The 21,550-nt window shown below is 39.7% G+C and overlaps 1 protein-coding gene across 4 annotated transcripts in view; it reads left to right on the forward strand.

Moving 5' to 3' along the window:
- Positions 1–21,550, forward strand: part of MAST4 (microtubule associated serine/threonine kinase family member 4) — a 419,070-nt gene that overhangs the window by 212,674 nt on the left and 184,846 nt on the right. The window lies entirely within an intron of this gene.

Below are 21,550 nucleotides of genomic sequence, written 5' to 3' on the forward strand. Positions count from 1 at the left end.
ATGTAATTGTGTGTATGTAGTGTTTTAACCAGAGAAAGTACAGATTGTGGACATCCTAGCATGTATTATTATTGGGCCAGTGCATTAATGAAAAGGTATTCAAATATGCTGATACTTTATGGCTATTTGCACTTTGCAGATTTATGTACCTTGACTTTATCTCTCATATATTTTTGAACTATTATATTTTAAAAGTTGTGGTTTTATTTGCATTTCTTTTGTATCTTTCTCTAGGATGTCTGTGCAGAATTACATACTCTACAATGCACAACTGGTCTATTATAATGTAATAGTACTTGACTACTTTACTAACAGCTATCCCATGTAGAAGCAACCTAGAAATGTTGTATTTAAGACTGATTTCATAATCTCGTGACTCTGAGCAAAATCTAGCAAAGGAGATAGCTGAGAAGAACACTAATATATAGAATCTTTATCCCGGAGATCCCAAGTTTTATATAAACATAAAGCACCATCAAAATGCTGCTACTTCTGGCATACAAGTGATTGCATTATCTATAACATGCTGCTTAATAATGTAGGTAGAGGAAATACTGGCCAAGAACAAATACATTTCTGGAAAACATTTGTTTACCTCAGAAGATGGACTGAATCTAAGATTAGAACCAGTGAATCCAGATAGTCTAGATATTTCAAAACCCATAGGTTGCTAAGACATTCCTTCTGGCTATGTATGTTTTGTGCCTATTGAAGAGCTTGCATGAGCAAGCCAGAGCACGTGAAGTGCTATCTAAGTGTGAAGTCACTAACTAGATCTAAATAAGCTGCAGCTGTCAAGTGGCCAACAGTTTGGGACCATTCTCTTCTTGAAATATTATGTGAAAATAGACACTAAGAGCTGAACATTTTACTTCCTTTGGCATTATAAAATGCCTTGCATGTGGTTTTAAGTTGCTATTCTAACCGATCACATGCTGAACATTCAACAGTTTTGTTTGTTTTGTTCACAGAACAATCTGGCCCCTTATGAGATTTTCAGAAATGGACTCCGGGAAGCCGGATTGATAGTGTTTCATTTTTTCTGCTTAGTGCGTTTACGTGGATCAAGGGGTTCGAAGTTCAAGATACTGGTCACATTGATACCCTTGCCAGAACTTATATTTTTAGCTTCTGTTTAGCTCATGTTGGCCAGGACAGGCTACAGAAACCAGTAAGTGCTTCAGACTTTAGAGAGCTCTATTTCTGGCACATAGCAATATCAAATGAGACAACATTATTGACATCTGTATATCCAATGCCAGACTACCTTTTGGGGTCTTGTTGTTTTGAGAACATCACTGAGGTGATGCTCTGTGACTTTGCCCAAAAGTGTTGCAGGCTGACACTCATGAGTGGCTGAACAACGAAGACTGCAGTTTTATAGGTACTTAATAACTTTCCTATTTTGTTAAGTGCTTTGAAGGTAATCTGATTAATCCTCACAACGTTGCTGTGGAGGAGGGGATACATGAATATTCTTATCCCCAGCTCAAAGATGGAGCAATAGCAGAGAAGTTAAATGGTTTGCACAAGGCCACACAATGGGTAGTGATTTTATTGCTGGGTGGCTTCAAGGGAAAGAGTGGGCTGGTTCCTCCTCCTCTCCCAGCAGAATTTGTGCAGGAGGGAGATGTCTCCTTTCCCCTCCAAAGATCCATAAGGAAGGGGGTGAGGGTGGGGAGAGGAGTTAGTGAATGGATGGCAATGGTACTTCACCAAATGGCAACAGTAAGGGAGTCCTGGGGTTTTGCAGGAGGTGCAGTAGTTTATAGAGCTAGGGAAAGATGTTCCAGTGAGGCATGGGAATTTCCCCACTCCCTCTCTGAGTGCAAAAAGCATATTGAACCTCAAACCAGGCTCACTATGATTGGATTTAAGCTTGATTCTAATATTTTGTCCAGCTTTATTCATCTGGCTGTCATCACAGGTTCCCAACTGAAGCATCACAAATGCCAATACAGAGGGTTGAAATGGGGAAATTGCACTTGATAAAGAGCTGAAGTACAATTGTGAAGCACCATGGAGACTGACTGACTGAAATCCTACAGTTCCTTCCTTAGAGACTTGGTAGTTCTGTTGGTAGGTACCCTTTGCCAGGACTGATGAGAGAGTCTCATGCTGACAGAGTTCCCCAATTACACAAGGAAATGGATTGAGTATTTTTTAAAGAAGAACCTAATTCCAGTTGCCATTATTTGTATAGCCCCTAGATACTAGGTGCCTGAGAAATGCCAATAGGCAGAGTAATTTTAAAAATATTTCTAAAGAATAAGGCTTGTCTGGTCACCTCTTCTTCCCAAGGGTTTCCTAAAAGAATTTACATAACTGCTAAAACTAGGTGCGTGGCTAATCCATAGAAAGTAGGGTTTTTGTTTTTTGTTGTTTATTTAGCTACCCTATGAGTACTATACTTTTATAAACCCGTGTTAAAATGACACCACCTTGTGAAATTACTTATACAAAATGCCAGTTATTACTACTTCCCATATTTGTACTTGACACACCTATATAATTCCTGTTATCATTAGTGATTGGTTATGAGCATATTGAGGGCAAAGCTCAAATTGCTGTGGAGATGCAGAGGAATGCAGTGCAGCACTTGATCAATAGCACTGCTTGAGCTGCAGGATCAGGAGCTACCCCACACCTGGGACTTAACATATGAAATATAAGTAAAATTTCTTCAACACTTAGTTGTGAGGATTGACATGACAGAAATTTCTGACAGTTCTGCATGACTTCATACATGCTTACTTCTTGGTATCATGGAGCAACGAAGGCACAGAATGCTGAGGAAGGGCCCTTGAGGAGGGGACAGGAAGGGAAGCACGTACCCAGTCATATCACAGGGTTAGAAAATGGAGGAACTTGGAAAATGAAAGAGAATATGCTGCTTAAGTCACTTTGTAAATTATGGATTTTTTCTCCCATCTTTATAAAGCTAACAAACTAGTTGTAGGTTGTAAAAGGAGGCAGGAGGATTTGGACTAGACTAAGAGAACTCTGGTTCTGATTCCTTGTGCCTTAGGCTGGGGTGAAGACATGGCCTACGCAGGTCATATGCCTTGAAGTGCTAGGATGCAGTATTGTGTTTTCTGGTTGTTTCCCTTAAATTCATGCATTTTCTTTTGCTTATTGCTACAATCTGGGTAATGCACTCAGAGCTGTTTTCATGGGTATGCAGAGCAAAGTTTAAGATAATTATAGTGGTAAATATAAATTGACCTACTGACTCCAGGCATGGGTTGTGAGGTGGCGTGTGGAGAGCAATGTGGAAAGGTAGGAGTCTGGGAGGGAGGCATTATAAGTGGGGAGCACTAGAATGGACATATGGACTAATGGGGATAGGTGTTTGCATGGCATGGAGCTGTGCTATGTGGTATTAGAATGGAGGAACAAGAGGATGTGGTACATGGCAGGTGGGTCAGGAGGCAGAGCATAGAAGGGTTGGATGAAGGAGGTACAGAGGGCTTGGAGGACATTGTGGGTGGAGTACAGGGGACTGAAGAAGACATGGAAAGGTTTAGAGAACAAGGGGGTTGGCATGGCAAGGGGCAGAGACTTTAAATCATTTTTCAACTTTAAACATTTTAAAAATTGAAAAGTGCTTGATAGTTTTATATTTAGTCAATGTGGTTAAAAGCCTTTCCACCCGTCCCCCACAGTATTCACTACTCATTCTTCCCACGCAGGTATAATTTACTTTCCCCTTCCCCGAAGGCACTTATAGACTTACAGAAGTGGAGACCTCTGTTGGTGGGTCTCCTGAGATATGTCAGAGTAGAGCTCCCCCTCCTCCTTGTAGGGCTGATACATTGACCCAGTTTAAACTGTTGGCAGTCATTAAAACAAATTCCCAAACAAGACACGATTTTTAAAAGTTAAGGTTTAAAGTGTCAAACTGGTGCTCCAGAGCAATATCACATTCTTTACTAATACTCCACACATTCAAAAAAACCCCAAACTAAGATGTAGTAATGTCTGGAACACGGAATATGAGCAGTTAGAGGGATCCAGCCTCTTCCCCAGGCCAGGGTTCTTTATTAGCAAATTATATAAAAGTTCTCTACTGAAGCAGAAAAAAATGTGTAGAAATGTTTCAACTTGCTGCAGAGGTGTAGTCTTTATATGTTACTGTGAGTATTCCCATTGACTTCAGTGAGCACTGTCATCCCATTTCAGGAAGGTACTTAAGCTCATGCCTACATTTGCTTCAGTGCCAGGGATAATGCTAATTTTGCTTCTGGGGAGTGGGGGGAGAGGAGTGTTAAATTAAAAGTTATTGCTAAAGTATGATGTGTTTGCATATAAAAAACATACAGATACGCTTACACATGAAAATCTCTCTAAGAAGCCAGATCATATGGTGGATGCAGTGCAGAACAGTATATTAAAATACATACTACTTCATTCGAAATGTATCCAACTAAGTAAGTAGTTGGAGAGACGGCGCTCTCTAGATGCTCATTTTAGTTAGCTGTATTGCTGTATTACTAGTGACATTGTTAAAAAGAGATATGTTCATCCTCCTTTATCTTCCTCATCCACAAAGTGGAAAATACCATGTGACAAAATTAGAGATTCATAGGAAAATAATGCAGGCACTTCATAATAAGGGGAAACAAATTTATTTATCATGAATATGATCTTTCCTCAATTTTATGAATGAGCATTCTTGGTATAAAAAACTTCCTTAATAAAAGGGAGTTGACAGCAGGTTTGTTGGAGGCAGAGGTAAATTTGAGTTTAAATTGAGAGACATTAAGGGCATACTTCAATGGAATGTGTTTTCTTCTCTTTTCTTTGGGGGCATTACTTTTTCCTCTTAATGTACCATATGTTAAAATGGTTAGGGACTTCAGTGGCACAGCATCTGTTGAAATACTCCACACATTTCTAAATTTAGCATCTTACTTTGAATACACTCCAGAGTACCAGAAAGGTAGAAAAAAGCTGCCAATTAAGTCTGATATATAACATAAATATTAGTTTATATGAATAAAAGTGATAGAACAAAATATGAAAAACCAGGGAGGTTAGAACCTTTTCAAAAAACATTACTGATGTTAAAAATGAAATTTGGCTACAATGATCAACTAGTGCATTTACATTCCAAGAAAATAACTATAAAACCCAAAGTTTGTATATTGTGTCTGAATTAGCATTTAAAGTGGTATGTTGTGTAAAGGGAGAGCTATGTGATCTATTATCCATACAACAAAAAATTCCTTTAAGGATTTCAGACTTTGGGAAGCCATCAATTACGTTTTATATATTCATAGAATAACAAGAGTCCCTGCTCTCCCCCTGCAACGCTGATTTAAAAACTGAGGATTCTTCTTTGTTTCTGTAGGTAAACAACACTACCGTGAATGTTCTATTAGGGATTTCTTGGTTTCTGAATTTGATAGGTGCCTTTGTAACTGAAAATTATTGTATGATTTCAATCTTTTACCTTTTTTTTGTTTTTAACCTATCAGAGAGGCTTACTTCGTTAAAAATGTGCATGTTTATTTGTTAAATCCAGTCTACTGAGAAAAATCAGCTGTGAAAATTTAAAATGGAATTTCTTTTACTCAGTTGCTGCAGAAATTTAATCTGCTTTCCCACCTGGAAAATTCAGCCAGTGCAGGTTTTTCACATAGAGATCACAAATCATATTATACATTATAAGAAGAGCTGCTAATATTATCAGATAAGTTGCAAGACAGAAGAGACTATCTATCTACAATGTAACAGAAAGAAGCACAAGTTAAAGCTGATCTTTGCTTAAGGGCTTATTCTAAGAAGGTTTCAAAAAGTTTGATTACTGTTGGTAATTGGGCTCTTTATGATTAAGTATGGATGACAATAAATATCAGGGAAGTAGCGGGCAGAAACCTGCTACAACCAACACATCAGTACAGTATATGGGAAGTGCAGTCAATATTACTGGAGCTGGACAAAACAATGAGACTTGACTGCAGCATTTATACATGTGGGTGATGTGGGGTAGAAAGGGGTGATGTGATATATTTTAAATTGAGTGCCAAGTAATTGCAAAAATGTATGGTTTAGAGAAACAAGAAATGGTAGGCCAAACCTCACTTGTCTCTCTCTTAATGCCAGGTCAGGGATGTCACTTACTGCTTTAGTTACATGGTGTTCTTTCCAAATTGTAGGGCACGCCACAATTAAAAGCATGCAAAACAATCACAATGATTAACTGACTTTTATTATTAAAGTAAAAAAGAAAAGAAAACCAGACACAAGCAATAAACCATGGTTACTTCAGTTAAAATCTGTTCTGTATGTCATCCTGTTGAGGACTTTCAACAGAGATTATACCTCTGAGAGTGGATATACTCTGTTGAGGACCCTCATCTTTAGGTAAAACTAAGTACATTATTTCCAAAGTGAGTCATGCGTCCTGCTGCAGTATATCCTAGATAACCAAAACAGATATATATGCAAAAGAATTTTGTTTGATGAATCCTGTTTGGTTTATCATTGATAACAATGTATAAGTCTGATAAAACCAAAGGGTGTTTTGACTCCGTTACTTAAAAGAAGCAATTCAAGAAGCAGTCTTGAGACAGGCGAATAATGAATATTAAGAATCTTAAATTCATATAGTTTTTTGCTACTGAATTTATTTTGAACACAGAGTTAAGGTTGCTTGGTGGTAGGTTGTCCTCTTGCAGAACATGGAGTTAAACAAAATTCAAATGTCTGAAAACCAGGAAATGCATGGTTAAGGTTGCCCATGCAACTTTAACTCTGCCTTCTTTCAGCAGTGCCCCAAAACATCCTGTTAACATACATACCTTTATTTCTTCAACCCCCAAGTTCTTCATCTCTTTTTACAATCCATTCACTCTCACTTGCAGGATTCCATCTAATACTATTAAAGAACACACATGTCACACACACGCCTCACACGCCCACACACAGTAGCCAGTGAGTTATTTGTATACACTCCAGGTGCAATCAGTGTCACAGCAATAATGTGATCTTCAGCTCTGTGCAAGAAAAAAAACAAACTTTTTTTTTTCTTTTCCAAAAATGGCATTAATTTGCAGGTCTTATCTCCAGAAGCCCTGGCTCAAGTGATCCCAAATCCGCACTCCGCACTCCCATGAGGCACAGGAAATTTTAATAAAATGTGGGAAAATATGGGTTTTAGACGACTGAGATGTGTCATCCTTTAAACAGGAAGGATAGAAGGATAATGAATGAAAAAGGGCTCCTCTCCATATCCATCTGAAGCATAGGAGGCTCTGAAAGGTGTGAAGTTGCCTGTCCATCTCAATGAGATGTTCTCAGCTGACTGAAAACACGCCGCAGAGATGAGTAAAACAATACCTCAGAGTGTGAACTTCTGCATTCAGCTCAGTGGGTGTTCCCATTCCCTTCCTGAATTCTTTAGAGCCTGTGATATGCATGAAATATGCCCATTCTCAGATGTCCAACTGAAGGCAAGGGGCTTCTCCAGTTCCTTGATCACATGGGGAGATATGGAGACCTTCCAAAAGGAGAAGTCCTCAGAACCCAGCTCACTTAAGTAGGAGTCCATTCCCTGTAGATGGGCATGGGGTCTTTCCATTTCTTCTTACACACACACACACACACACACACACACACCAGGCAGAGAGAGGGCCTCAGGCACATCAAGAGGGACAAGGGCCCCCCACATCCCAGATCATATCAGAGGGCAGGGCAAGGGACTGAGACATCCCCCCTCGAGGGGGAAGAGCCCCCCCAGATAAGGGCGCACACATGGGAGGGGAGAATTTGGGGCTGACAGGTGCCCCTGCCCCTATTTTTCCCCAGTCCCCCTGCCACTTACCACCACATTCCCCTTTCCAGTGTCCTACCCCTCCACTCCTCCAACCTCTCTTCTCTCCCCTATTGGTCATCTCCATTTATACCCTGCCCAGGCTACAGCCTCAGCTCCCTCTCTCCCTATTCCCTCACTCCTCTGCCCCCTAGTGCCCTGCCCAGGAAGCGTTCACATGTCTAAATTTTTTCCCCTGAAAGACTAAGCAAGCACATTTATTTTTAAGGTAAAAACATTTAAGAGAAAACATAGTGTAGCAGTAAAAGAACCTACAGTCATGCTTGCTAATAAGTTTGAGAGTTCACCCCAACTTCAACAAGGCCTCTGATAGGCATCAGTCCTTCAAACACTACCAAGCGGCTTTTCTGTGACTGCAAGTTCATAACAGCCTTAGCTCAGAACCAGAACACCCACAAATCTCATTGTATAATTTGAGCCTCTGATCTTGTTCTCACGTAATAGGTGATCATCAGACAAAGATCCCTTCCTTAGAATGAAGTTTCAAAAGACTGAGGAGTTTTTGCATAACCAGAGACGGAATATTTGCATACACTTCTACCTCAGAGATTTCTTGGGAAATCCACTTAACTTTAAAAGTAGGGCTGTCAATTAATCACAGTTAACTCATGCGGTTAACTCAAAAAAATTAATCACAATTAAAAAAACTGTTCAACAATAGAATACCAATTGAAATTTATTAAATATTTTGAATGTTTTTCTACATTTTCATATATATTGTAGTCTATGTTGTAATTTAAATCAGTGTATATTATTTTTTTATTACAAATATTTGCACTAAAAATATCAATGTCAAGTTTCAGTAAGGCTATTTCTAGAATTCTGTGTTAGGTTTTAACTAAAGGTTTTCCTTTGGAAAAAAGAGGAGTGAAAAGAAATCCATTTTTATGACTCGGTTTATAGCTGTGATAACACATTTGTAAGCAGCGCTCCTCTTTGATCCTGAACAGAAAGCATCCTTACATTCTTCTAAACAATCAAGTCTTTCAAAAACCTATATATCTTACAAAGTTTGTTTTCTTGAGATAGATTGACTTGATAATGAGAGGTGTGTGGTGTTCTTTGGGAATGAAATCTTGGGGCTGTTTGCCTTTTTGACTACGATTCCTAGGTTTACAATTTACTTTTTGTAGTACATTTACAACTTTGAATTAAAGGTGCCTGTCCAGTATTCTATACAAGTAAAATCACAGGAACTAAAATGTTATGATTTCAAACATATTACAAAAGAAAATATAGAATGTTAAGCAAAATTAAAGTTATAAAACTGCATTCCAGTGTCTCTGTAAATACCTGTTGAGGTAATAAACAATGTTTTATAGCTAAGGAGGTGTTATCTTCCTTGACACTGGGGGGCCTGTTCCTGGTTGACAGAAAGCAAAGATCTTCCCAGAAATGTCCATAATAGCTTGAATATTTAATGTAATTAAAGCAACTGAAACATAAGCAATATATGCTATCCATTCTTCAAGTGTCATATATATTAAAATAATAATATAATATATATGGAGATATACCTATCTCATAGAACTGGAAGGGACCCTGAAAGGTCATTGAGTCCAGCCTCCTGCCTTCACTAGCAGGACCATGTATTGATTTTTTGCCCCAGATCCCTAAGTGGCCCCCTCAAGGATTGAACTCACAGCCCTGGGTTTAGCAGGCCAATGCTCAAACCACGGAGCTATCTCCCCCCACCCCCAATAATTGCATCTCTTAAAAATTCATGAAAGGCAAGTTTGTAATAATTTAGTATAATATTAGGTTAATAACCATTTTTGCACCAATACTGAGGTTTAGTCCCCAGAGTGAGAACATGCCCGTTTTTGTAGCTACTTGTAATAAAGGACACACATTTGACTTCAGTGGGAAAAGGGTTGGGCTTGCAATGTAAGAAAAAATTGCATTTAATGCAAATCTTCAGAACCTCATTGTGGATTTGACAGCTCTGAATGAGTTCGGGTAAGACTTCTGTCAAACTATGCTACTAGAGAGAGCCAAAAAACAAATAAAATGAAAGGTTTCATTCAGTTGGTATGGCTAATGGTGATTCAAGTCCTATTAAATCAGTTTTTCCTCTAATATGCACAGAATGATCTGCATCATAAAAAAATGAGATGCCTTGAAGTCTCACTATGTCTGAAATGGAAACAGCAGAAAAGTTTTTATTTGAGGATACAAAATGCCTTATTTGTAAAATAAAAACCTATTCCAGCAGGGCTGTATTTGGCCTGACATATCAAGAAACATTAAAGTTCTCTGACCTGAAAAATTTTGGATCCTGAATAAATAATTTTAAGACCCAGCCCCATTAGTTTGGAATACAACTGTGTTCCAAGTCATGGAAGAATTCTAGTCATGGAAGAGTTCAAAGGCTTGTTGCTGCTAACCTCAGGGTTTTCAATTGCAGTGAGGTCCCTTACGTCATTGTAAATGCTCATATTTAAGACCAGTAAATTAACCAGGTATCTTTTCAATCCCCTGAGAATCTGTCTTGAGGTAATTAGGTAAATGCAGGATTCTTAAATTTATTATATTTAATAAAATTTGTCAATTCTTCCTCTGAAGCATCACATTTATTTTTAACTAAAGGCTGAGTTCATACATTGAATTTGTCCCTATTAATGTATAAAGTTTCTGCAATGTCTTCAATATTGGCAACCCCAAGCATTCAAAAATTCATGAGTCAGGCTCCCCAAAATCATGAGATTGGTTTAGAAATGACTTCTGGTATGTCTACACTGTGATTGCTGGAGTCTGGGCTCTGAGACCCCACAAGCAGGGAAGGTCTCAGAGCCCAGGCTCCAGCCTGAGCCTGAATATTTACACTGAAATTTTATAGCCCCCAGCCCAAGCCCTGTGAGCCTGAGTCAGTGGACCTGGGCTCTGAGACTCTACTGCAATTCTTTTTAATATCACAGTATAGACACATTCTATGTCACTAAATGCAGGCTTTTCCAGAGAAGGGAAAGGGGTCAACATCTCAAGCCAGTTGTGGCCAAAGACAGGGGCCTGTTCATTTGTATCAGAGATTGCAATAAGATCATTTGCATTGTAAAAATCACAAGCTGGAGTGAAATCAGACGTAACTTCTCCCCCCGTTGTGATTTTTACAATGTAAATGACAGCATGACATCTATACCCTTCGGGGAAGGGACCTTTTTCTGGGGATACACTTCAGAAGAATGTATTTCAAAGGTTTACTGGACTATGAAGAGAGGAAGAGGGAGCCCCTAAATTATCTTTCACCTGAGGAGTCACAGAAAACAAACGATTTGGGCTCCGGGCGTTGGGTCCTGGTTATTGATTGGCCAGCCACGTTGGAAGAAAGATTGTGATGAGAAAAACTTCTTTGACCAAAAGACTCTAAATTAAGTCAGATTTTAGTCTTAGAAGTGTGTTTTACTTTTTCGTTTGTGACTATTTCTGCCTTTATTCTTTCTACTTGGTATCACTTTAACCTATGTCCTTATGTTGATAAACTTGTGTTACTTTTATTATAAACCAACTCAGTGCTGTGACTGAAGTAAAGGTGTCTTAACCCCAGTTAATAAGCTGCTGCATACTGTCTCTTTGAAGGAGCAGTGAATTTTGTTAGCTTGTGTGAGTGCTACAGTGAAGGGGGCTGTGCACTGCAGGAAAAGTCATGTTTGGTGTGAGAATTTGGGGCTGGAAGGACTGTTGGTATCACCCGCCAAAAAGAAACCAGGCTGGTAGAAGCCAGAGTGAGGTCATTGTGCTGTAAGCAGGCTGATGGTGTTAGGGCTCTGAGCCAAAGCTGCACAGCACGGAGGCACCCAGTGTTACAAGTCAGGCAGTGATGCAGCCCCTTAGCGGTCTGGTTTTGCTCCAGAGCATCACAATATCTTAACATTTTTTTAGCAGTGGAGTTACCTGTACATCTGGAACACCTGTATATCTGTGCTGTCTGAGTTCACTATGTCTTGCGCTTTAGAATTAAAAAAAAAAAAAATTCACAGTTAACTAATAGCCTGTTGGTGATCAGTAAATTTTCTTTCTATTAAAACACCACTAATTTCCCATTATGTCCCTTTTTTCTTTGTGCTAAAGGTCTTCAAATACTATTCCCAGTCTCATCAACATAGAAATGTTAAGTATTTATAAGCGCCCGCAACACAACTGCTTGTGGAAATCATGACACTTCAATCAGAGAGAACAACTCCAAATGGAGTTCTAGAGGATTGGATGGCTTTTTTTTCTCACTGGTTGGCAATAGTTACATCTCTTCTAACTGGGCATCTATATGTTTATGGGAGTTGAGCAGTGAAGTGAAATAAGATGGCTTTATTCAATTGCGTCTCATGCAGAGTGAAACACTATATCAGACCACTCACAGGGCAATATAATCTCTCTTCCTAGTGGTTATGGTGTTCCTATCAAGCTAACAATGCATTTTTTATTGTCTAACAACTTAATCAGTGTTATCACCACTTAGTCTTCGTCAACAAGTGGCTCTCTCCCACAATTTCTTCCCATTGACCTTTGTTTTCATTTTAAGTGACTTTAATGCTCAGAAAATTAACAGGTTGACTGCAATGGAAACATAAACCTACTGACCCCAAAACAGTCTCAGTATAGACAGCATAAATCCAGCCTTCCTCATCAATCAGTGGCACCATTGCTCTTTACAGAGCATGGCATGTGCACCGATAAGTTCTTTGATGGCTGCTGAACCTGATGTGTGAGTGACAGTCCCGTCCACAGGTAGGGCACACCCATGCACTAGCAATGCTCTGAATCCGAGCAGCAGATTCTTTCCTTGTCTGACGAAGTGGGTATTCACCCATGAAAGCTTATGCTCCAATACCTCTGTTAGTCTATAAGGTGCCACAGAACTCTTTCTTGCTTTTTACAGATCCAGACTAACACGGCTACCCCTCTGATACTTGACAAGAATTTTAATGTAATTCTCTGTCATGGGTACTGAGAAGATTTTTAATCAGGATGGCATTTAAATATTGCTCTGTAAAACTGATTTTATTTTCGGGAAGTCTTTGCCAATATTTCGTGTCTTCACATCTGTCTTTTAATTGTTGTTTATTTCTTTTAAGAATCACTTTTAAGGACCTACGGATTTGCAGTATGTGGCTAGAAACATTAGGCAGGAAGAGAGTGCTGGCAAGTGTAAGAAGCCTGGGCAATGACTTTTTTTGGGAACGTTGCACAAAATATGTAGTCATTTACAGCTGTGGGGGTGTAGGTGTTGAAGGGCAATTTAAAGTCTTTGCTGAAATTTGGTGTGGTATTAATAAAAAAGTGTGCTCATGGGAGAAAATACACCCCTGTAGTGAATAATTAATATTTTCTTTAATTACAAGATTCTCTGGCTTTTTTTTAAAGTATAAAACAACTTGGAAAAAAAACTCGACATTTTTTCTGAAATTCAGAAGAATGATGCTGGATCTGCCCACTGTCCTCCTGCTACTGTAGTATTTGCTCCCTGACTAACAGCTCTACCCCACAAACAAAAGCTAATATTTCCTGATGGGGATGTGCAGGGTGTATGGGGCTGGAGCTAGCATACACATTTTTGGAAGGTTTCTGAAGTGTGTGTGTGTGTGTGTGTGTGTGTGTGTGTGTGTGTGTGTGCGCGCACGGTGAACATGTAATATTTTTTATCCATGTTCACCACGTCTGTATGTGAATGGATATTAATATGCAGTAGGGAGTGCCAATCAGGGATTAGTGGCTCATTAGAAACATGTAACAATCCAGCAACATTTTGGCTTCATACGAATCATCCAATAAAAAGGAGGGGCATGTCAGGGGTAGGGCTTCAGCTCACTGCAGAGATTCTGGGTAGCACTGTGGTCTATAGGACAGGCAGAGGAGGCTACCAAGTGGCTGACAGTTTTAGGCTGTGCGTTCTGTGCTGCACCTTTGGGAGGCATAGCACAGAATCTTACCCTTTATATTTTTATGTTTTTTAAAATATACCTACATGGGGAGCAAATATTTAATAGTGGGCTCTTCCCCTAGCAGACAGAGTCTAACCTAATCCAATGGCTGGAAGTGGCAGCTAGACAAGGTCAGACTGGAAATAAGGCCGTACATTTCTGAAAGCTATGCTCTAGTAATCATTGGGGGAAGTGCTATGGCCTGTCTTATACAGGAGGTCACACTAGATGATCACAATGATCCCTCTTGGCCTTGGAATCTATAAACTTATGAAAATCCTTAAAGCATGTAACTTTATATTGATTGCTGCCAGGTGATCTGAAAAAGTGAGGCTTTCTTTTTTTTACTGTTCTGAATTTTCCTGGATCGTATTTGGATACCAAAGTGATCTTTGTAAAACCTAGACGGAAGAGAGTTTTTGTGCAAACATATTTTTTCTTGTATTATACCAGCAGCCCTATGTATGATACCTCAGTTAAAACTGAAACCAGCATCAACAGAGAACATATAAACAAATGCAAATTATCGACCTGGATTTAATCAACCTATCACTGAGTGACAAGTCCTTTGAATTTAAACAACAAACAATAGTTATTTTAGTCCTAGTTGATTCAATATATTCCAAGATGTAGCACCATCTTTCTGACTATCTTTTAGTTTTTTCAGTTGCTACTTTTTCCAGATTTGGAAGCCAGACAAACTGATTCAATCATTATTAAAGTCTAGATTACCCAGATTCTTCCAGATTTTGATACTAGTTTCTTTGTCTACAAGAGACCTGTAGCAGGGTGAACCCCTGCTCCTTCCCTGAAGGGGTTAAAAACAGCCCTGGGATAGGGCTGTGGCAGGAGAAAACAGCCTTTAGGCTGGGCTGATTGGGGGAAGTGGCTGCAGCTGGGGCCACGCCCCAAACTGAACTGGGCCACAGCTGGCTCCTATAAAAGGCCAGGGAAGCCAGAGGCCCAGACAGTCTCTCTCTGCCTTCAGAGAGAGAAGGGCCTGGCTGCAGGGAACTGAGACAAGGTACCTAGGGTGAAGCAGGGCTGGGGAAAGGCTGAGGAGCTGGGGAGCTCCACCTAGAAAGCCCCAGGCTGCGGCCTAGCAGTGGGCCAACAGGTACTAGGGGTTGCAGAGGCAGCCCAGGGGTAGGCCAAGGCAGCAGGTCCAAACCCTTTTGCCTGTGATGAATAGGCTGATACTGCAGTCTGCCCCAGAGTGTGGGGCTAGACAATGACTGACAGTAGCAAATACTGAGGCAAGGTGGGGACAGAGGGTGAGGGTTCCCTGAGGGGGGGGAGACCCTGAAAGAAAGGGGTTACTGCCAGGGGCAGCACCCCATGTAAAAGGCCACCGGGTCCAGGGAGGGACACAGGGGCCAGAGGACAGGTGGATCACCAGCCTGCAGAGGGCGCGCTCCAGCGCTAGAATAGAGCTAATTCCCGGAGTCACCAGCAGGAGGCGCCGCGGGGGTGTGTCTGACCCGTCTACAAGACCCTATGAATCAGTTATTTTTGTTGGCCTTCTCAACTAATATTTAGGTGGTGTTGAGTTGTTTTTCCTCATAGTTTCATATGTGTGATATGGTGGGAGGCTGCCTATATTTGGGGTACCTACGCTCTAGGAAGAAGTGTTCAAGAAGGGAGTTTTGGACTAAATGATCACAGTGGAACTGGTGCAGCCTGTATCATCATGAGACACATTGCTTTGGTTGGCCCTTCTGTAGGGAAGTTTGAAGTGGTGTATTCTAATAAAGGGTGTCAAAGAGAATGGGCATTTGAAGGAAGGTCTGTAGGGAAAACTAAATTGATGTCTTACAGACCATTACACTTGATAGCTGCTGTGTTCTTTTTAATAGATGCTCAAGCTGGTGAGTTTTAGAACAGATAATCTATCAAACAGAAGGAAAAGAGATTTTTACCTTGAAATTTTAACAGCAGTTACATTTTATGAGTTGCTGAGACAGGTAGAATGTGACAGCTCTGACTGTATATATCAGAGCAGAAGTCAGTTTTAGGAATCTTTTGTTGTCAGGCTTCCGTGACCATGGTGTTCTTAGCAAAATAGCCTATATCATTATAATGTGGCAATGGCAGCACTAACTTCAGGAATGTGAGTCGTTTGGAGCTTTTTTAATATGTTGGCACTGTCTCTGTGATTTCAGAACCATTGGAGTACTTAGTGGAGGTAGCTAGAGTTATCCAACAGGGGTTGTATTAATTTGCAGTATCAAGCATTTCAAAAAATCATATTACTGTACTGAATAATTCAAGTTACAGGTTATTACTTTATACAGTTTGAAGAGAAATAGTAATCATTTGGTCACAAATTATTAGTAATGATCCAAGTGGTGTTTACAGAGGAGATGAGAAATGTTGGCCCTGATATTTTGATCTGGCCAACCTCTGTTCAGCACAGCCCCTGAAATGATTTTAACTACCTTCTGCGCTCTGTGTGCTCCAGAACTATCCAGCATGGACAACTTTATATTGAACACTGCTGTCCCCCTGGCCCCAAAGAGGCTGTTGTGTCAGCCAGGAATAAATTTGGAATCCACAGCTTTAACTCACTGTCAAGTGGAAAAAATGCTAAGTTTTTGGTGGGTGTTTTCATTAGAGATGAGAAAAGAGCTATATTTCTCCATCTTCCATACTTCCTATCTTTTCTGATTTGTGATATGAGCTAGTATATTGAAGCTTGGTTATTTGATATTTCAGCTGTCAAGGAAACGAATAGTTCTCAATCAACATTCTCACATTTAAAGGGCTACACAGTATACCTTATTGACTGTTGCCACATGTAAGTGCATCCTTCAAGCAGCTAGGATTTGCATTTGCGAGAGAGCATGCTACCTTCAATCAGTCAGAGTGAAGGGAAAGAGTAACTGGTTGAGTGCCTCTATGTGATGGAGATACAGTTTCATGTTTCCAGTGACTAACCATATATAAATATTCAGGATGGCACTATATTTCAGACAGTGTTATAACATCCATTAGATACTCTGTTTTATGAAAGTACCATCTTAAATGAATTTAGAAAGTATGCATGGAATATACTCTGTGTGTGTGTGTGTGTGTGTCTATATATATATATATATATATATATATATATATATATATATATATATAGTGTGTGTGTGTCTATATATATAGAGAGAGAGAGAGAGGGTGGGGGGGGGGCTGGTTACAGTTCAGGTTCAACAATTTTTTGTTGAATCATAGACAGGGTTCTAATGGGAAATCTGGCTGCTGAGGAGTCTGAGTTTCCAAATTCTGGGGCAGCCCTGCTATGCCAGGTTTTCCTGAAATGGACCAGGAGCCTGACAGTCATGGGAGATTGAAAGCCCTGAGAACCCCCATAATTCCTTGAGTTGCTTTCAAGCAACTTATTTTTGGACTAATAATTTCCATGGTTTATTTTATTCTAAATCTTCAATTTTTCTGAAAAACCTGAGCAAAATCAGTCTAGCTATTTTGGAGGTGTGAAAACGGGGAAAAATTCATTTCCCTTATATCTTCTGATTTGAAATGTTTGCTCTTGTATTGTTCAAAAATTGGTGGAAGGAAGAAAAATTTAAGAATTTCATTTGAAGAATATTGATTCATGTATAAAATTAACATATTCTAACTTGCATGGGAAAAAAACAGATTTCATGAGCTTTTTGTGGTACCCTTAGCCAAGAAGGATTTAGAACACTGGCAAGGCAGATCAAGATGCCATTGTTAAGATATCTGCTGCTTTTAAGGCCTGACTTCTGAGATGAGTACAGTGGCAAAAGGAGATTTTTCGTCAAATTACCTTAACCAAGAGCACCAATCACGTTCAGATCTAGGTATGAAATGCAATTTCAAGAAAAAGATAATCATGTGGTCTTTAACTCAGGTTGCACGTATGTGGTCATGTCCACTCTTTTTCAAAGCTTTAAGTACTGTTGTATGGTGTTAAAAATATACAGAATGTGCAACATGGCTAAGTAAGTATTTCAGTAGAAACCTTGACTTCTCAAATTTGCTGACTTTGTATATTTGATTACTCAACCATAATGTTGCGGTCTCATTTCTACCTGTAGTATTTTATATGGGAAATGGTTCTGATGTGTTTTGAAATTATTCTTGATTACTTAATTTCCTAGAGGTCTATTTTTCAGATTTGTTTTATGGTACAAAAGGTTAATTAACATTTCTAATGAATACAGTTGTTGCTCTATTTCAGGGGTCGGCAACCTTTCAGAAGTGGTGTGCTGAGTCTAATTTAAGGTTTTGCGTGCCAGTAAAACATTTAAATGTTTTTAGAAGGTCTTTTTCTATAAGTCTATAATATATAACTAAACTATTGTTGTATGTAAAGTAAATAAGGTTTTCAAAATGTTTAAGAAGCTTCATTTAAAATTAAATTAAAATGCAGAGCCCCCCAGACCTGTGTCCAGTTCCCAGGCAGTGTGATTGCCACTGAAAATCAGCTCACGTGGCACCCTGCTCTATTTTCTTTGCATGGCAACGTAAAATACAGTAGACATATCAGTACTGCATACAATTCATGTTTCAAAGTGCTTTTAAAAAAACCAACTCTTAACATTTGAATACATTGAAATGTATTCTACAATGAAAAAAATATTGTGTAGAATAGTAAGAACACCTTCCACCCCAGGTAGACTTTGATGAAGTGTTCTCTAGGACCACCCAGTTTTACCTCATTGTGCTGTACTGAGGCATTAATAAAATGCATTACTTCAACTTGCTCATGTGTGGCATATTTATGGGGATTCTTGTAAATTACAATCTGTAGGAAAGTCTCCTAGGAATAGTCTGGGTTATTTCTTTTCCATTTTTATGATGCCCTAATTCTGTCTCTTACGCTGCTAGTCTCCACTAAGACACAGTACCGTATCTACTATTCCTAATGTTGGCTAGCAGGCAGGTTTGTGTCAGTGGTGCCCCAGAATGTTAGTGAATGCATTGTCTGGCCTCTGTGTTTGTAGGTGTCCAGCCCACCTGAAAGCCTCCACAGATCTCCGTGGTTCTCAGATGGCCTGCAACAGAAAGTAGTAAGGAAGGAGGCTTGACTGTTGATGGTGGAAAACATTAGCTTGTACAGATAGATTCCAGCACAAGGGATTCTTTCCAATCTAAGTCATTGCTTTGAAGAGATGGTGCTACCTTTGTCACAAAGGTAGAAAAGTTCCATTCCATATGTCATAAACAGATAGTTAAGGGTTAGTTAAGGGTTAAAGTCTCTTTTACCTGTAAAGGGTTAACAAGCTCAGTAACCTGATGAACACCTGAACAGAGGACCAATCAAGGGACAGGATAATTTCAAATCCCTGTGGAGGGAAGGCTTTGTCTGTGTTCTTTGTTTGAGTTGTGTGCTCTCTTTGGATCTAAGAGAGGCCAGACATGTCTTCAGGTTCTCCTGGAGTATTTCCTACTATCCAGTATAGTGAGTATTAGAAAGGCGAATTAGTCTTATAATTTAATTTCTACATTTGCAATTGTGTGTTTGCTGGAGAAATATCTTTATTTCTGTTTGCTGTTACTTTGATTATTCTGAGAAAGGAGGGGCGGGGGGAGAGCCTCTCCAGGTTTATAAGTTAGACCCTGTATTTTTGCATCCTGGTAATACAGAGATAGTGTACTTTTTTTTCTTTCTTTAATAAAATCTTTTCTTTTTTAAAACTTGATTGATTTCTTCTCTTGTTTGGATTTTCAAGGAAGAAAGGGAGAGGGGGAAAAGTGAATCCCTCTTTGTTTGATTCAAGGAATTTGAATCCAGGTATCTCTCCTAAGTACTAGGAGAGGGGAGGAGGGAAATGAATTATTTCCCTTTATGTTAAGATTCAAGATGTTTGGATCTGTGTTCCCCAGGAAAAGTTTTTGGGGGAACAGGGAGTGTGTCAGACACTTAAAACTTGACTGGTGGCAGCGAGAACCAGATCTAAACTAGAATTTTAGTTTAGAGGAGTCCATGCAGGTCCCCATCTTGTGAACGCTAAAGTTCAAAGTGGGGAATAAACCTATGACACCATAGAACTTTTAAGGAGAGCAAATCACTTTGTTAAACTTCCACTTAACCCCAGAATCCAGTACCTCTTCCTATAAGAAACAGTGATAGGAGTTAGTGACACAAAACCAGACACAAGATCATTAGTACAGTTCCTGCCTTATAAGTAATTAGCCTGTTTGCACAAGTACATAAGAATGGCCATACTGGGTCAGACCAAAGATCCATCTAGTCCAGTATCGTGTCTTCCAACAGTGGCCAATGCTGGGTGCTTCAGAGGAAATGAACAGAACAGGTAATCATCACCCATTCCCAGCTTCTGGCAAACAAAGGCTAGGGACACCATCCCTGCCCATTCTGGCTAATAGCCACTGATGCACCCTATCCTCCCTGAACTTAACTAGTTCTTTTTTTAACCCTATTATAGTCTTGGCCTTCACAACATCCTCTGGCAAAGAGTTCCACAGGTTGACTGTGTGTAATGTGAAGAAATACTTCCTTTTGCTTGTTTTAAACGTGTTGCCTATTGATTTCATTTGGTGACCTCTAGTTCTTGTGTTACGAGGAGGAGTAAATAACACTTCCTTATTTACTTTCTCCACACCAGTCATGACTTTATAGACTTCTATCCTATCCCCCCTCAGTCGTCTGTTTTCCAAGCTGAAAAGTCCCAGTCTTATTAATTTTTCCTCATATGGAAACTGTTCCATACCTCTGATCATTTTTGTTCCCCTTTTCTGTACCTTTTCCAATTCCAATGTCAATTTTGAGATGGAGTGACCATCTGCATGCAGTATTCAAGGTGTGGGCATATATATGGGTTTATATAGAGGCAATATGATATTTTCTGTCTTATCTGTCCCTTTGCTAATGATTTCCAACATTCTCTTAGCTTTTTTGACTGCTGCTGCACATTGAGTGGATGTTTTCAGAGAACTATCCACAATGACGCCAAGATCTCTTTCTTGAGTGGTAACAGCTAATTTAGACACGGTTTATTTTATAGCAGTAGTAGTTTTGTAAAAATGATGGCAGTCAGAGCCACCAGCAGCAATGCTGAGCCTTCCTTTTCCAGCCCAGCGAAAGTCATGACCATCTGTGACCCCTAGTAACAGAGATTGTCAGGTTAAGTCTTTCTGTATCAGTTGGTCTCCCTGGAGTCCTCACTGGTTCAGAGTCACAGCAGCAAAACATGTCCTCCCTTCCACCTGCAGGAGGCCAAAAACAGTGTCCCACACTATTGAGTTGATGCCTAGCCATAGTGATCCATTCCTTTGTGACCTCCAGCCTTGATTATTGCAACTCATTTGACGTATCTCCCCTCGAAGTTCTCTAGCTCGTTCTGAGACCCTATTCTTAGCAATAAAGCAACTGCTACAAATCTTGTGTGCCATCAAACTATAACTTTGTTATAGTACTTGTTCATGCTGTAAACCTCAGACCATTTCACAAAGCTAAATATTGGTAATAGAAGTGACAGCATAGGTAAACTCAGCAAGCACCTGAGCAGATCTGTGGAAAGTGGAAGCTGTTAGTAGTGAGAGTTGCCATAACATCAGGGTTAATCCCTCCTCCTCTACCTTCCGTCTCTCTCTCTCTGTTATGGTTGGCATGGAATATAGAAGGAAGAAACCAAAGAACTGTAGTGAGTCACCAGGAATGAGGGAAGAGAGGAGACCCTGAAAGTGTGCAATATGATGAGATTCGATGTGGTGCTGAGGAAGATCAATTTTTCAGGTGTCTGCATTTGAATAGATTTTGGGGGATTAAATGTACATCTTAAATTTTTCTGTCAAGATTTTA

This window comes from Mauremys reevesii, linkage group 6 (assembly GCF_016161935.1).
Source record: "Mauremys reevesii isolate NIE-2019 linkage group 6, ASM1616193v1, whole genome shotgun sequence".
In the NCBI taxonomy this organism is placed as follows: Eukaryota; Metazoa; Chordata; order Testudines; family Geoemydidae; genus Mauremys; species Mauremys reevesii.